General features: G+C 55.6%; 1 protein-coding gene and 1 long non-coding RNA gene across 2 annotated transcripts in view; one reads left to right on the top strand and one right to left on the bottom strand.

Moving 5' to 3' along the window:
• LOC111729086 overlaps positions 1-2,299 on the bottom strand; it is an 8,448-nt gene extending 6,149 nt beyond the window's left edge. Inside the window, exons 1-2 of the long non-coding RNA XR_002776077.1 lie at positions 2,215-2,299; positions 2,015-2,126 (exon numbers count right to left, since the gene is read on the bottom strand). This is a non-coding gene — a long non-coding RNA (uncharacterized LOC111729086). The remainder of the gene's footprint in view (positions 1-2,014; positions 2,127-2,214) is intronic.
• The window catches only part of LOC111729085 (cortexin-2-like), a 34,024-nt gene that overhangs the window by 18,213 nt on the left and 7,585 nt on the right, over positions 1-8,226 (top strand). The gene's annotated exons all lie outside the window — the stretch shown is intronic.

Here is an 8,226-nt window from a genome sequence, read left to right as displayed (position 1 = left end):
GCTGCGGGCGCGCCTGGGTCAGGGGAGGGCGGCCAGGTCGCCGCAAACTGAGCTCCCGCGTCGCAGCGGCCCCGGCCGTCTGGGAGAGCGGAGCCGTGTTCACGCTCGTCAGGCTGCTGCACCTGTCCATGTGGGGGTCCCGGCCCCCCTGCTACTGAGGGGTTGAGCGGTGTGAGTTGACACTGAGTCAAAGTTGGAAATTCCTACCCCTGAAGTTCAGAGCCGGAAAGGCAGCCCCCTGCTGTGGCTGACAGTAACACAGAACAGATTTTTCTCTTGGTGTAGCCGATGAAGGTCACCACTGATATAACTTCTGGGAAAACTTCTGCTGGTGGCAGCCCTTCTGCACCTCAGGCCTCAGCTGGCTTTTGTTCTGCTGTGGCAAAAAGCCCCACACAACCCTTCACCCCATATCAGAGGCGGCGCGGAGCACGGCCCTGGGCGCTGTTCTGGGCACTGGCTTACAGAGCTGCATTTCATACTCGTGTCTACTGCCCACTGGGAAAGTTACGAACGGGAGAGATGACCGGGAAAGAGCAAGGGGACGCTCCTTCTCCGCAGAGGCCCAGTGGGGTCACAGGAGGCTTTGGACCTTCCCTCTCCCTCGGCCGCCTCTCCACACGCACTGTGATAATCTGATCTGGGGTCTTTGCAAACCTGCCCAGTGGGTTTAGGATATAGTAACGCCAGACATCCAAGGCCTTAGATGTGATTTACCAGTTGGATTTGGATTAAGGCCACATTTTCATGGCTGGCTCAGCATGAGAGAGGCAGGCACCAGCTTTGAGGACACATCCGAAGGAAAACCGTGCAAGCAAAAACCTACCTTTGGAAAACTGTTTTGAAACCAGTGACTTCACGTTTATCCGAAAGGGAAGCTGTGGGCAGACTGTTTGTTTATCCTATATAATCTTTGCATTCATCTATTCATGTTCCAAACGATTAATTTCCCAATCACTTTTTCCAGTTGTAGTGTTTATTTCTGAATGACATTCAAGTGATGAATGCATGAAATATAATGCGTCTCTGAACTCAAATGCGTCTGGAAAATGATAGCAAATTTCTAGCCGTTAGATATTTAAGATGTAAATTTAAAATAAACAAGGTTATAGTGGAATAAAGGGTTTTTTTAAAAAACAGTATGAAGCTTAATTAGCCTGAAAAAAAAAGTAATAGTTCGACCAGAAGCTCAATGACTGCTTATAAGTTGTGATTTAGAGAACCCTGTATCTTTCTTATTTACTTTCTCACTGGGCTAATGAAAGAGGCAGCCATTCTGAATATATCGCCTTGCTAGTTAATCTTCCCCCAACAAATATTTACATTGCCAGGGCACGCTATCACAGCAGACTCAAAATCTGTAGTCCTGAGGTGTAGCATTCAAATTCGACACTATTCGCATGATTTAGAAGGAAAATGAAATGCTATCAAGGAAAATGTCCTTAAATTATCCTGTCCGGCCACAAAGGAAAGAACAGCGTTGATAACATTGACCAGGTTCCAAGACTCTGAGGTCAGTGCTTCCAACACGCTCTGGACTGGAGGAGACCACGGTGCCCTGAACCCTGGCATTAAAATCTGTGGAACTGGTCCACGGCAGTGAACTTCGGAAAGTTCACATTAACATTAAGAGGGATGCCTTTCCAAATATCCGAATCGTTTTGGAAGAAAAGACTCCTGTAGTGCATGGCAGCCCTCCACCAACCGGAGATCTGGCTAACGGGGACAGAGGCACTTCCTGACGACAGAGGACCAGCCCTGTGAGAGTCGGTCATCTCATGTCCACAGGGGAGAAAGAATCCTGGTGCCCGCAGCAGGCGGCTCAGCATTCGGTGCTGGGCAGGGGACCCGAAGCCAGCTGCCCTTCAGTTCTCTCGTCTGTGAAGCCCGGGAGAAGCAGTACCTAAGCTGCTTCCATTTGTTAGTCACTCTCTATATGCTAAGCATTCCACACATGCTGTCGTTTCCTTTCCAGAGTGACAGTTATTCCCATTTTCCTGGTGAGGAAACTTACGATCGGAAAAGCAACTTGGATCGCCCAGGGTTAGTTCAGGGCAGGACAGCTGGTGTGTTCCAGGCCGAGGTCATCGGATTCTGATCACTTGTGCTGCTCCTATCACATGAGGCTGCTCGAAGGAAAACATCCTAATTTAAAGTCAGTTCTCAAAAAAAAAAAAAAAAAAAGAAAAGAAAAGAAATATAGCCGCACTTAACTGTGATTAATGACCAGTTCCGTTTCTGAGGATGAAGTGAGATTATTCACGTGTGGCGCTGGGGGGTGATGTCATGGAACCGGTCTCTGCTACAATCAGTCACTGCATGGGAGCCCCTACCTCCTTCGGAGACTCAGGTTTCCCATTTGCAAACGTCGGGAACTGTTTGTGGCCTTCTTCGTGGGGTTGTTGTGGAAATCGTAGTTGATGATGTAGACAAGACAGCCTAGCACTTAGTAGGTGGTTTACAAACGAACTCCTCATGCACCTCCCTTCCATGGTCTGCTCCTGTCCCCACCATGGACAGTGGCTTTCCTCCGCGTGTCCCTGAACACATGCCCCTGCGGCGGGACGTTCCAGAGAGGGGACTGCTCTGCCCCCAGGGACGTTGATGCTGCCTGCCCTCCAGGTGGGACACCTGGGGAACTTTCTTCCAGGGAACATAGAAGGACAATGTCCTAGATGGAAGGGAACCAGGTGCAGAGAGCTGCGGCCTCTTTCCTCAGGTCCTGCCCACCTGCCGTTTCCATGACAGTCTCAGTAAACGACTGGCCTCAAGTCACACATGCCATGTTCAGTATGTAGTTTATACTTTGTGCTTCTGGGAGTTTTAAAATTTTTTAAATTCTTTACGTTATTTTGAAATATTTTATGCCGCTCCATAATATGTCTTTGTTTGGACACGAAGCAAGGCAGCCCGCAGCCTCAGCCCCTGGGCCACACTCCTGCACCCTCAAGTTGCATGAGGCCCAGGGAGTCAGGCCAGGCCCTGGGGGTTTGTGTCCTGCCTCTGAGACATCACTCCCAGTGCCTCAGCTCGGAGAACGGCGGGGTTTCCAGAACAGCGTGTCACCCCTGTGCTGGGGGTGGCGGGATGGACCTCGTGCTCCCTCTAGCGGTGACGGCAGGGTCAGAAGGACAGAGAACTGTGCCAGCACTCCGGCCATCCAGGCTTGAGTCAGACACGGGGGACTGAAATACGACCTTTCCATGGACATGAATTTTCATGCTCCGGGGGCCAAGACGAGTTGACCACAGGTGGCAGGCATGATGACATGTTTGTTACCCAGAGGTGGCACCAGTAGCTCACAAGTGGCCAGGAACCGTATGGCTCTTATCATCATACCCAGCTCCCTCTGGCTGCACGGACTCCTCGGCTCAGACGGAGGAGCCTGCGTTCTAGAAGCCTGCGCGCAGACGGCACTACACACTCTCAGCAAGCTGAGCCTTGAAGTCCAGCCTGTTCCCCCTCCCCCGACCCTGGCCACATCCCCAAGCAAAGTCGTCACTGTTCATCGACGTGTCCGCCCAGCGGGCGCCCAGAGCAACAGCCCCTTCCTGTTTCTGAGAACACGCCTGAGATAATGGGTGTCTATCTCTGTCAGTGTGGGAGACAGATCTGCAGTACTTCAAGGGTCAGACCACTCTTCAGAACTGATCCCCCTCCGACACTTGGCTCCCTACCGGCCCAGTGCCGCCCCCCTCATTCAGAGGGCCCCCCACCTCTGAAGCGAGTCCAAGGAGGGGACCCTTTGCTGCACAGCAGACAAAAGCTATTCCTCAGCGGCATCTCAGATGCAGAGGTGGGGGGGGATGAGGGGCAATTTAAGAAATGGGCTTCCTGCATGGCACGTGCCAGTATGGTGCAGGGAGCCAGCCAGGAATCAGCACCTCAGCAGCAGAAATGGAACCTTGTACCTGGGGAGCATGAGAGCCTCTGTTGTCACATGTCCCCGGCCTGGCTCAGGATGTCAGCCCCACCAGTGACAGCCATGTGACCGCCGACAACTCACCCCGCTACTCTAGTTTTCAAATGGGTCAGATGGACAGACGGACACTGACCGTGAAGCTTTAGCAGGAGCTTACGGAGCAGGATGTGTGACGTGAGCTAGTTCATCACACGGACGCCCGGGGAAAAGTGGGTGCGGTCTGCACGTGACTGTACAAACACAGAATGCAGCGGAGAAACTGTCAAAGACCCCCCGGGGAGGCTCACCCTACAATGCGGGTTCACAGGCCCAGCCCTGCACCCCTGAAGCAGAACCTCCCGGCACAGACCCCACAATGCACATGTCTCAGCAGCTCCGAGAGGGGTTACGACGCACGCTAAGCTGGGGAGTCTGAAGCTGGAGAATCACCCAGCCAGCGTGGGAAGGTAGCACAGTCTGCCACCTTGCCTGACCTCGCACACAGCTCTCAGTCCGGACGGATATACAGACGCCCCCATCCTCCTTGAGACCCCCAGACATACATCAGCTCCCATGGGGTCTTCGCACCGGGGCGTTCGCTAATCTGCTTTCCGCAAACATCACCACACAGTTGGCTGTTAGGAGCCGCAGCTCAGTGGTCCAGGCTGACACGGCCTCGGTTTTCGCTGTGCAGCCCCAGGAAATCGTGAAGAGCCAACGGTAGAGCCCGTGGGTGGCTGAAACCCGTGCCCCACGGCCTGATCCGGGCGCGTCCCCTACCCGCGGACGTCCAGAACTGCTCTGAGTTCGGTCTGTATGTCAGGAAGGACTGTGTTCACGTTGCATCTGTCTTACGGTATGGTTTTCCCCACCTCTTTAGAGAGTGAGCTTTAGAGTAGCTTAATAGTCGAGTTATTAAGATTTGGGTTCAGAGCAAGAAACATTTACCACCCATTTTTAAATGTACTTGTTCTGGAAAAGAAATGTTTTCTGATTATTTGAGTTATAGGTGTACTTTCCAGAAGTTCTGGGAGAAGCAATGAAGAATGTAAAAGAACTAACGAGTCTCTATGAGGCCAGGCACGTAACTGTCATCTTGGTGGCCCGTCCAGGTTTCCCTTGGTGGCTCGTCTAGGTTGCTCAACTACACAGTTGGAACCTGTAGGAATGAAGCCCGACTAACCATGGTCGTGAACGCAGGAGGCTGTTGGGGTTCAGTGGCAGTGGGGACACAGGACAAGGAAAGACCTCGGAGAGTGAATTCGATGAGGGCTCTGAGCAATCTGAGCAGCAGAGGTAGGCAGGTGGCATCTCAGGGAGAAAGCCTGGTGGCAGAAAGGAACACGGGCAGAGGGACAGAGCCTCAAGGTGGCTTTAAACGTGCCCCGAATTCTCTGACCCTCGCCACTGAGGGGTGGCGTCCCCACCTCCCCTTGAACCCGTCAGGCCTCTGTAGCTGTGTCGGTGTATAAAACGAGGCGGAAGTGGCACTTTGTGACTTTCAGGGCTGGTTGAGAAAAGGTCACAGCACTACTGCAGTTGTCTCTTGGGACGCTGGCTCTGTGCCCCCGAGTCGCTGTGTCTGGGGGCGGTGGCCCTCAGGCCACCATGTGGAGAAATCGCTCGTGGAGAGCGAAGCCTGAGGAGCCTGGCTGTGTGACTCTCCCCAGCGTGGACACCAGAAGACCCCAGCCCCCATCCGACTGTCACTGCGGTCTGAGTGAGAACCCCAGCCAAGGCCAGTGACCCTCCAGATTCGTAGGCAAAACAAATAATTGGTATCCGTTTACGAACAAATAATCAGAATCGCCTCTTCAGTCTCGAGGTAAACACAAGACAGCCACGGGCAGCGCAGCGCGCCTGGTGAGGCTGGGTGGGGTCAGAGCCTGCAGGGCCCTGACACCCGGAGCCTGAGCCCTCCAAACTCAGGGACACGTGAGCTCAGACACGAGTCCACAGAGGACAGGATAGCAGCACTGGGATTTCTACCGTCGTCTCTGTATGGCACGGTTCCCCGAGCTCTACGTGATGTCGCTCCCCTCAGCCTCACCTCAACCCTATGAGCTTGGTGCCCTCGTCGTCAGCCCCGTTTTACCAGTGAGGAAACTGAGGCCCAGAGAGGTTAAACACTTGGCCCAAATTGCACTGCTAGTAAGTGGGATCTGGGCTGAGGCTGCAAACTCAAGGGCTGGCTCTGGTCCCCGCTCCCCGTGGAGGCCGGTGGATGCTGATGACATCGCAGCCCTGAGGGGTAGGTGTCTAACCGTGTGAGGGCTGAGCCAGCGGCTCTGGCCTGCAGAAACGCAATTCCTAGTCCCTGGGTCACCTTTGCTCGAGTCACCCAGCCGGTGCCAGGTCTGACTCACCCTTTCTCACGGCCAGAACGGTGCCCGGCCCTCCCGGTCCTCGCTGCCTGGCCCCCTGCATCGGCTGTTGCACAGGCTCTCACGAGAGCGTCTGCCCGACCTTCAGCCGGGCTGTTGCTTTACTCCTGAAACCGAGGCCTCTTTACATGCTGCACATCCTCCTGGGAGGATGGGGTCGGCTTTGCCTGTCCCAGGAGCATCCCAAACCCAGGCTCCACCCTGTGTTGGGCTGCCTCTCCCTGAGGGTTGGTTGATCAAAAATAACAAAAGTCTGATTGTGGCTTCTATTGATTTTTGACACATCCTCCCCCCAGCATCCTCCCCGCCGTCCTGAGCATGGGCTTTGCACATAAATTCTCGGGCCTCATCTGCTCCCTGGAATCTGGCGTGCTGGGCACAGAGGACAGAGCGCGTTAGCAGAGAACGAACAGGATGGCTTCCTGTTCGGAGAAAACAAGCAGACGCTTCAAGGACTCTAGACGGAGGAGGGTCATTAGTAACGGCACGCTGAACCGATCTTCCCATGCCCGCTGCCGTGGTGCCCAGGACGGGAAGTTCGGCCAGGTGCTGACTGGCGGTGTCTGGAGGACGGCGGGGGTGGCCGAGCCTGGTGCATTGCGATGGATTCTAGCGGCACCCGACTGACTCCTCGCGTTCCAGATGGCCCGAGGCCTTGGACCCCTCCGGCACCCACCGCCCTCCCCAGGGGCCATGTTCACAGTCCCTTCCACCTGTACAGACGGCTCCATGTCTACTGCTGCATCTGGGCTGACAGCCCCAGGAGATGGGTGTCACTGCCCTGTGACCTTGCAGAGCCCACCCTCTGGGACCGCTGGACTAAGCCCCGTTTCAGATGGCCAAGCCCACATGCTCTACCTCGTCTCGCTGGCTGTCAGGGGGAGGCATTATTTACCCATGGGGCGGTGGTGGTGGGGGGTCAGATAAAGAGATGCTTTTGTACCCAGAATGTCGCAGGAAAGGCAGGAACATGATGACAGTAAAGGGTCTGGATTCCCTTCAGGGGTCACTGCCCACCTCACCCCAGAGAAGGGCTCTGGCCTCTTGGCCAAGGCACTGCCCCGCTGCTGGGCATGACCTGTGAGACTCCGTCACTGCGGGGTTCACCCACCCACCTCCCTCGCACTCACCCCCCGAGCGGCCACCCATGCCTCCCCTTCTGGGCCCCCTGGGCCTAGTCCAGAGAACAGGCCGAGGTGGTAGTGGGCGAACAGTGTTCCTTGGGTGGTAGAGCGTCTCAGCGCCATCAGAGCAGCCACTGCCCACTGCGGCTCAGAGAAATGGAACTGCATTTACCACGCTGGGCCGGCTTACAACAGCCCCCTGGGAACCAGGCCACCTGGGGGGCTGTGGCGGCTGCCAGAGCCAGACCCGGCGGCGGTGCTGACCGACACTCGTTCTGGGTGGCGGATCAAGGGACACGGGCAAGCGCACTTCGTACAGCATCCTCCCTGAGTGCGAATAATCAGAGCGCTGGCAGATGGACGCGGCGGTGCGTGCGCTCGCAGGCGGAACCTTACAAGCCCAAGGCTCCCGACCCCCCTGTGTGACAACGACTGCACGTTCTAACTCACAGCCTTCGCCATTCGGCTCTGCTACACCCCAACCCGCAAACCGCACGCTTTGACGAGTATGCCTAGCAGCCGTTCCCCACGGGGTCATTCACTTGCCAGATCAGTGTCCCTGATCCTCAAGCCAGTTCATCTCCAGCTGCCTCAAGCGTGTGGCTTGTGCAGTGTCGGTGCTGCAGGACGACGCAGTTATGTTGCGGACCTTGGGGCTGGCTGGCCAGCCCCCTCAGCTCCCAGGGACTGGCAGCTGAGTGTAATGTACCACCCCCCGGGGGTTGTGTCCTCACTTTGAAACGGAGCTGGATGGGACTTGCGCCTGCCTGAAGTTAAGGCTGATGAGCACACTCCATCTGGAGTCGGGGTGGGGGGG

Source organism: Pteropus vampyrus, unplaced genomic scaffold (assembly GCF_000151845.1).
Source record: "Pteropus vampyrus isolate Shadow unplaced genomic scaffold, Pvam_2.0 Scaffold245, whole genome shotgun sequence".
Lineage (NCBI taxonomy): Eukaryota > Metazoa > Chordata > Mammalia > Chiroptera > Pteropodidae > Pteropus > Pteropus vampyrus.
The sequence above is the reverse complement of the archived record's forward strand: the minus strand, read 5'-3'. Positions and strand labels throughout refer to the sequence as shown.